The sequence below is a fragment of the Scomber scombrus genome, chromosome 10, assembly GCF_963691925.1.
Source record: "Scomber scombrus chromosome 10, fScoSco1.1, whole genome shotgun sequence".
NCBI classification, from domain to species: domain Eukaryota; kingdom Metazoa; phylum Chordata; class Actinopteri; order Scombriformes; family Scombridae; genus Scomber; species Scomber scombrus.
In genome coordinates this window covers 31,000,087-31,009,339 of record NC_084979.1, presented here as the reverse complement: position 1 = coordinate 31,009,339, position 9,253 = coordinate 31,000,087, and the positions used below count along the sequence as shown (strand labels likewise).

Sequence of the window (9,253 nt, the reverse complement as noted above, 5' to 3'; positions counted from 1 at the left end):
CTGTGAAGATTGATACAGTAAGTGTTCATTTACTGTCTCAGTGTTTTTAGGAATAAAAATAATGAACTGACTATTTTAATTTAATGTTACCATTGTTTTTTTTAAACATCTGAAGGAGGATTTTTTTCTCTTTTCTTTTGTATCAGTGTGTTTCATTTTTATTCACAGCTCCGAATGTCAGACTTTTCCCACTACCACCAATACCAACAACGACACAGAGTTTCAGAAGAAGCTCCACATCTTCATCATCCTCTACTAAAACTATCAACGAGTCTGAAGAGGAACAAACTGAGAAAACAGATGAAGGTCCATGTACATTTATCTTTGGAACTTTGTTTTAATACACAAAAAACCCCAAATCTCTAATCTACTTCTACTGTTCAAACTACAACAGGTGTGCCGTTATACGTGGGTCTGACTCTGCTCATCTTCGTGCTCCTGTTCTCTGTGGCTGTGCTGATACTCTGCAAGAAAAGAGCCTCTAAACCCAAAGGTGAACATCTGAAACCATTTCTAACAAACCCAACAAACCACCTGTTAATTTGTCTCAACTTCATGAACCAGCCCTGGTATCTCCTCTGTTAGCAGATGTTTTTAAAATAGTCTGTAGTTTTTGGAGCAGCGATAGAGAAAGCCCTGCCCTCCATAACACTTAGTCCTGGATGTTGGGACACACAGAAGTCTTTGACCAGGAGTTCTGTAATGTAAGAGCGGGCAAAGCTATTTAACAACTTGTAAAATAGCTTTATAGCTCCTTATTCTCCTTATATATGCTTCCTTTAGGAAATATTATTCGGAAACACTCAATAAATTTTCATTGTTATGCAGATGATACTCAATTATATCTATCAATAAAGCCTAATGAAATCAACCAGTTAACTAAACTACAAACATGCATCAAGGACATAAAGGCCTGGATGACCTGTAACTTCCTGCTGTTAAACTCAGAAAAAACTGAAGTTATTGTGCTTGGCCCTAAACACCTTAGAAACACATTATCCAATGATATAACTACTCTGGATGGCATTACTTTGGCCTCCAGTACTACTGTAAGGAACCTAGGAGTTATATTTGACCAGGATCTGTCCTTTAATTCCCACATAAAACAAATTTCAAGGTCTGCCTATTTTCATCTGCGTAACATTTCAAAAATCAGACATATTCTGTCTCAAAATGATGCTGAAAAACTAATCCATGCATTTGTTACTTCTAGGCTGGATTATTGTAATTCATTATTATCAGGCTGCCCTAACAAGTCTCTAAAGACTCTCCAACTGGTCCAGAATGCAGCTGCACGCGTTCTGACAAAAACTAGAAAGAGAGATCACATTACTCCTATTTTAGCTTCACTGCATTGGCTTCCCATAAAATCAAGAATAGAATTTAAAATCCTTCTCCTCACTTTTAAAGCTCTTACTGGTCAGGCTCCATCATACCTTAAAGAGCTCATAGTACCTTATGTACCTACCAGAACACTGCGCTCCCAGAACGCAGGCCTACTTGTGGTACCTAGTATCTCTAAAAGTAGAATGGGAGGCAGAGCCTTCAGTTATCAGGCTCCTCTCCTGTGGAACCATCTCCCAGATTCGGTCCGGAGGGCAGACACCCTCTCTACTTTTAAGAGTAGGCTTAAAACTTTCCTTTTTGATAGAGCTTATAGTTAGCAAGCTCCTAGTTTATGCTGCTATAGGCTTAGACTGCCGGGGGACTCCTACCTCCATGATGCACTGAGCTCCTCTCTCCTCCTCTCTCTCTCTCTCTATCCATCCATCTATATCCAATAACATTCATGTACTATTAATGCATTCAGTAACCTACACTTCTTCCCCGGAGTTGTCTGTGCTTTCTCATCTCACAGGCAATCTGGGCCTGTAGACGTCCGGATGACAGATTCCAGTCCCGGACCTTCTAGCTTCAATGTTTATTTTCAATGTGCTACTTTCTCTCTCTCCTATTCTTCCTCTCTCTCCCCTCTACCCCAACCGGTCGAGGCAGATGGCCGCCCACTTTGAGCCTGGTTCTGCCTGAGGTTTCTTCCTGTTAAAAGGGAGTTTTTTCTTGCCATTGTCGCTAAATGCTTGCTCATGTGGGAATGTTGGGTCTCTTTATAAATTAAAACTTGAAGAGTACGGTTTAGAACCTGCTCTATGTGTAAAGTGCCTTGAGATAACTTTGTTGTGATTTGGCGCTATACAAATAAAGATTGATTGATAAAGATTGATTGATTGATAAAAACACCAGCATTTAAAACTCCTGTAACCAGTGTAGAGATGCAAGAGTGGGTGTAATATACTCCCTCTTTTTTAACCTTGTCAAACATCTTGCTGTTGCATTTTGACCTGGTTTGAGATGCAATAAACAAGACTAAGTGATGCCAGAATATAATGAGATGCATTAATCAAGGAGGATGTGAAAGCATGGAGGACTTTCTCCTGGTGAGAAGAAAAGACAATTGATCTGAGTTTGGAGATCATCATTACCCCTTATTTATACATTTATTTATATTTTAGACTATTTAACACATATTTTAAAGTTTTTATGGGAATGGGTATGAATGTGTATCTATCTATCTATCTATCTATCTAGTTCTAACGAACTACAATAACTGTATTTCTAGCTTTTCCTAGTTATAGATTAGTGGCTAAAAGGAGAAAATAGTTGAAGAACAAACAAAACACACAGTATTCAGTTTTCAGTCTCCTTTTCATTCATTCATCACATTCAACTTAAACATCAGAACAACAGGATGAACATTTTTTTAACCTGTCATCAGACTAATTTGACTAATCTACAGAAGCTCAAACAGTAATGGGCAAACGTGTTTCCAGTAATATTTTGGTCAGAAAGGCCTCAAATGTCTCTCAGATGTTTTAGCATGTACTTATTCTTCTGAACTTTGTGTTTTTCAGAACATCCTGAGGAAACAGTGTATGCTAATTTCACAGTGGTGAGTTTATGTGAATTTGTGACATCTGAGCATCTTTAGTGTTTGTGAAACCAGCTGATATTAATACAAACCAAATCCATCCTCTTCTTCTTCTGCTGCAGACCAGTCGAGAGGAGACCAGAGAGGGCGATGGACAGAGTAGATCCCCTCCTGTGGAAAACTCAGCTGCTGCAGCATCCAGTCCTCTGAGCAAAGTAAGAAAAGACTGTTGCAGCATTTTAGCTCTCTGGTCAGAAAACAGTAGTGTTACCACTTAGTTTTCTTCTCCAGTGGTCGAAGTTGTAACGAAGTACATTAACTATAACACTACACCTATGTACAATTTTGAATTACTTGTACTTCATACTACTCCACTAAATTTGCACATTTATTTGAAGCCTTAATTACTAGGTACTTTTCTAGATTAAGATTTTACACAGAAAGAAATATAATACACAGTACACATCATGCCCTTTATCTGATGTGTATATTTTCCTCCAGTAAATAGAAGTGAGGCTTTATCTATAGATAAAACATGCTGCAGCCATTTCTTAAAAGGAGTCTGGAGACCACAACTTGTGCACTTCTAGCTTTGTGTTAGTGCTTGTAGACTGTGGTGGCTCCTCAAACGCTACATCCAGACCAGGCGGGGAGTTCCGGTCCTCTGAAATGAGGCCAACGCTGAAGTAACTTAAAACTGAATTCTATCAAAAGGCAACCAGGGGGCGACCGTTTTGGTGTCAAAAGGACTTCCGTCTCTATACAAGTCAATGGAGAATTCACCAACTTCTAACTTGATTTCTAACCTCAGTAAACGTTTTCAAAATGTGTTTATGGTCTCAATCGCTAGTTTAAAGCCTTCTTCAATGCAGTATGATGTTCATTTGGGACATTTTGGCCTCCCTGATTTTATATGTGACGATAAAGCAGGGTATACATTAGGGCGTGGCTACGTCGTGATTGACAGGTTGATTGGTTCACAGGTTCAGGAGGGCGCCTCATGCTCCTCCTGATGCCCATATAAGTAGAATCCATGTTTTTATTTTTCTCATCATGTCTCAACCCAAACATGTAAATGAGCCATATTCCTATCTGTTCTCCGCACCCGTTTCCTCATTAAAATATGAGTTTTTTTTATGAGTGTGACACTGATCCTTTTTTTCTTTTTTTGGTGTGGCAGCAATACGCTTCCATAATTCTGAATGTGAATTAATATTAATTAAGCCATAGAGACGAGCCTGTTTTGGACTATGGGTGCGTGACTGACAGCTATCTCAACCAATCATTGTATATGGTGGTTGGTCTCTGCTCGTCCCATCTCAGCTCCACTAACTTACGTTCCATTAAAATGACAAAAGTGGCTTTAGCACAAGACGGTCATTTTCAAAGTAATCTTTCAGAACTTTGGGGCTTCATTTGGTATTTAAAAAAAAAGAAAATGTAATCAATTACTAACTGAAATAGCAGGTTTAGGCTGCGATTAAGACTGAGCTCTTTCTTTTCTTACAGACCGAAGACGATTCAAGTGATGTCGTCTACACTCAGGTAGATTTTTCCAAGAGAGCTGCCTCCTCACTCAGCAGCGCCCCCTCTGGTCAGGCCGATAACGTTATCTACGCCGTGCCTCGGAGACGCACTGATGCCAAAGAAGTTTCATAAGCTCTGTACTCAACTGTTAATTCACCTCAGCAGAAGCTTTACTGCTGCTGACATCCTGTTTCCTCCCTCAGTGGCCAACAGGTGAACAGTTGGTGGTTTGGATGAGTATATGATAAGAAGTCATTAATCACAACAGCATGCTTCAGGTTAAAACTTACTTTTACTGTACTGCTGTGATTATGTATATTTGTAATTATTTGGTTTGTTCTATGCAGTCGTAATATTGTGTAATTTTACATTTAGCTGGAGGCTTTAAAATAAGCCCATTTGGGTTTTCTGCCTCTCCCTGCACTGTACACTATCTGTCTTTTTTTGTTTGTAAGTTTCAATCAATCAATCTCAATCAATCTTTATTTGTATAACGCCAAATCACAACAAAGTCATCTCAAGGCACTTTACACATAGAGCAGGTTCTAAACCGAATTCTTCAGGTTTTAATTTTAAAGAGACCCAACATTCCCACATGAGCAGCACTTGGCAACAGTGGCAAGAAAAAAAACTCCCTTTTAACAGGAAGAAACCTCAGAACCAGACTCACAGTGGGAGAACATCTGCCTCCACCTGGTTGGAGTAGAGAGGAGAGAGAGGAAGGATAGGAGAGAGAAGCATATTGACAACTCCGGGGAAGAGGTTTTTGAATGCATTAATAGTACATGAATGTTAATGGATATAGATGGATGGATAGAGAGAGAGAGGAGGAGAGAGGAGCTCAGTGCATCATGGGAGTGGGAGTCCCCCGGCAGTTTAAGCCTATAGCAGCATAAACTAGGAGCTTCATCAAAAAGGAAAGTTTTAAGCCTACTCTCTCAGCAGCACGTTGAAGCAGAGACTCAGTATGAGCTCACATCTGTAGCCTTTTTTCCACTGGATGTGAGCAGAGGATGATGATTTGTTTGACTCTGGGACAGACACAGAGTTTAGGGACAGCGCACTTGGTGAGACTTATGAAGAGTTTTTGGGGCTCCAGTGAGCATACAGCTGCACACTGTATATTATATTGTATTTAAATCTTTCTACATTGTCAATAAGGAAGGCCAAAAATTGTGACAACTACAGTCACCATGGCAATGTTAGTTAATCATATTGTGCAAAAACACTATGACAGTGTTTGCAACATTACAGGAAAAGGTAGAGTGGCAGTTTTTCTGATGAAATTACATCATCATTGTTGGTAATAAAGGCCCCATGAACCGGTTTCACAATTTTTTCTGAGGTATTATATCCTTTGTAACTGCGTATTACCTTTTCTGTGCAGTTAACCGAAACTTTTACCATGTATGTTATTCAATGTTATTAAGTAAGATGTTTACAGAGTAAGTGAACTGGTATTACAAAGTCCTTACCACATCCTGTTACAACCACAGTACAGCCAATGTATCAAACCTGACCCATACTAGGTATAGATGGATGGATAGAGAGAGAGAGACTTGAAACTACTTCTGTTAACCTCAAAGAAGCTTGAAGAGTAAGAAAGGATTTTAATGTCTGTGGATGATGAACTGTTTTAAGTCAAGTGATGTAATTAACACCTACAACTAAAAAGAAAGAACATGTTATCAGTCCCCACCTGATGAGAAGCAGAAGAACAGAACATGGTGGAAATTCACTTTGAATGTGATGAAATGATGAAATAATTTTAGTACATTACTTAGCACATGATCTGTCTGTCGCTCTCTGTGAGGTTTATGTAGTAACGATGATCCAGATTGAATGTTTCTGCTTACATCTGCAGACGTAGTTGGTGTATCTTCCCCCGTCAGTCACCACTTTTAAATCCTCGCTAAAGACCCACCTTTATACAAACGCCCTGGTTTCCCCTTAATTTTTGATATAGTGATAAACTTGTATTAATTTTGTCTTTTAGTTATTGGTTATTTGTTTTGTTTTAATTAACTGTATGATAAATGTCTCTGTAAAACACTGTTGTTCATAAATGTTTGAAGGTCTGTAAATAAATTTGACTTGATCTGCTTCACCAACCTTTTAACGCAATGGCGTTGTATATCAGTGCATCGTCAGTGAGGATGATTATTATAATGCATTTCATTCATAGGTGCCTATCAAAGCACTCAAAGACACCTCAGAACAGTTTTATTCCTGCTGTCATCATTGAGCTGAATAAGCTGTAACTATACACACCTTGCACATTGCTTATTTATGTATTTATTTATTTCTATTTTGTAGCCAAGAATCCGGGTTATTTTATTATATTTATTATATCAAAGTAGTTGCACTAATCCTTGCAGCTCTAAAACATTGCATGTAAACTCAGACCTGGAGTATGAGCACACATCTGTAGCCTCAAAGATTCATTAACTTTTTCCCACTGGATATGAACAGAGGATGATGCTTTGTTTGACTCTGGGACAGACACAGAGTTTAGGGACAGCGTGCTTGGTGAAACTTATGAAGAGTTTTTGGGGCTCCAGTGAGCATACAGCTGCACACTGTATATTATATTGTATTTAAATCTCTCTACAATCAATAAGGAAGGCCAAAAATGGTGAAACCAGTCACCATGGCAATGTTAGTGTCACTACCCAATCACATTGTGCAAAAACACTATGATGGTGTTTGCAACATAACAGGAAAGGGTAGAGTGGCAGTCTTTCTGATGAAATTACATCATCATTGTTGGTAATAATGGCCCCATGAACCGGTTTCACAATTTTTCTGAGGTATTATATCCGTTGTAACTGCGCATTACCTTTTCTGTGCAGTTAACACAAACTTTTACCATGTATGTTATTCAATGTTATTAAGTAAGATGTTTACAGAGTAAGTGAACTGGTATTACAAAGTCCTTACCACATCCTGTTACATCCACTGCACAGCCAACGTATCAAACCTGACCCATACTAGGTATAGATGGATGGATAGAGAGAGAGAGACTTGAAACTACTTCTGTTAACCTCAAAGAAGCTTGAAGAGTAAGAAAGGGTTTTAATGTCTGTGGATGATGAACTGTTTTAAGTCAAGTGATGTAATTAACACCTACAACTAAAAAGAAAGAACATGTTATCAGTCCCCACCTGATGAGAAGCAGAAGAACAGAACATGGTGGAAATTCACTTTGAATGTGATGAAATGATGAAATAATTTTAGAACATTACTTAGCACATGATCTGTCTGTCGCTCTCTGTGAGGTTTATGTAGTAACGATGATCCAGATTGAATGTTTCTGCTTACATCTGCAGTTTTGTGACGTAGTTGGTGTATCTTCCCCCGTAAGTCACCACTTTTAAATCCTCGCTAAAGACCCACCTTTATACAAACGCCCTGGTTTCCCCTTAATTTTTGATATAGTGATAAACTTGTATTAATTTTGTCTTTTAGTTATTGGTTATTTGTTTCGTTTTAATTAACTGTATGATAAATGTATCTGTAAAGCACTGTTGTTCATAAATGTTTGAAGGTCTGTAAATAAATTTGACTTGATCTGCTTCACCAACCGTTTAACGCAATGACGTTGTATATCAGTCCATCATCAGTGAAGATGATTATTATAATGCATTTCATTCATAGGTGTCTATCAAAGCACTCAAACACACCTTAGAACAGTTTTATTCCTGCTGCCATCATTGAGCTGAATAAGCTGTAACTATACACACCTTGCACATTACTTATTTATCTATTTATTTATTTCTATTTTGTATCCAAGAATCCGGGTTATTTTATTATATTTATTATATCAAAGTAGTTGCAATAATCCTTGCAGCTCTAAAACATTGCATGTAAACTCAGACCTGCAGTATGAGCACACATCTGTAGCCTCAAAGATTCATTAACTTTTTTCCACTGGATATGAACAGAGGATGATGCTTTGTTTGACTCTGGGACAGACACAGAGTTGAGGGACAGCGTGCTTGGTGAAACTTATGAAGAGTTTTTGGGGCTCCAGTGAGCATACAGCTGCACACTGTATATTATATTGTATTTAAATCTCTCTACAATCAATAAGGAAGGCCAAAAATGGTGAAACCAGTCACCATGGCAATGTTAGTGTCACTACCCAATCACATTGTGCAAAAACACTATGATGGTGTTTGCAACATAACAGGAAAAGGTAGAGTGGCAGTCTTTCTGATGAAATTACATCATCATTGTTGGTAATAACGGCCCCATGAACCGGTTTCACAATTTTTCTGAGGTATTATATCCGTTGTAACTGCGCATTACCTTTTCTGTGCAGTTAACACAAACTTTTACCATGTATGTTATTCAATGTTATTAAGTAAGATGTTTACAGAGTAAGTGAACTGGTATTACAAAGTCCTTACCACATCCTGTTACATCCACTGCACAGCCAATGTATCAAACCTGACCCATACTAGGTATAGATGGATGGATAGAGAGAGAGACTTGAAACTACTTCTGTTAACCTCAAAGAAGCTTGAAGAGTAAGAAAGGATTTTAATGTCTGTGGATGATGAACTGTTTTAAGTCAAGTGATGTAATTAACACCTACAACTAAAAAGAAAGAACATGTTATCAGTCCCCACCTGATGAGAAGCAGAAGAACAGAACATGGTGGAAATTCACTTTGAATGTGATGAAATGATGAAATAATTTTAGTACATTACTTAGCACATGATCTGTCTGTTGCTCTCTGTGAGGTTTATGTAGTAACGATGATCCAGATTGAATGTTTCTGCTTACATCTGCAGT

At 38.3% G+C, this 9,253-nt stretch overlaps 1 long non-coding RNA gene across 1 annotated transcript; it reads left to right on the top strand.

Annotated features, from left to right (window-relative positions):
- The first annotated feature begins 463 nt into the window (after window positions 1–463).
- LOC133987119 (uncharacterized) lies at window positions 464–4,576 on the top strand. Its single transcript, XR_009925555.1, has 4 exons — window positions 464–493; window positions 2,910–2,947; window positions 3,049–3,141; window positions 4,436–4,576. It is a non-coding gene; the product is annotated as an uncharacterized LOC133987119 (long non-coding RNA).
- The last annotated feature ends 4,677 nt before the right edge of the window (window positions 4,577–9,253 follow it).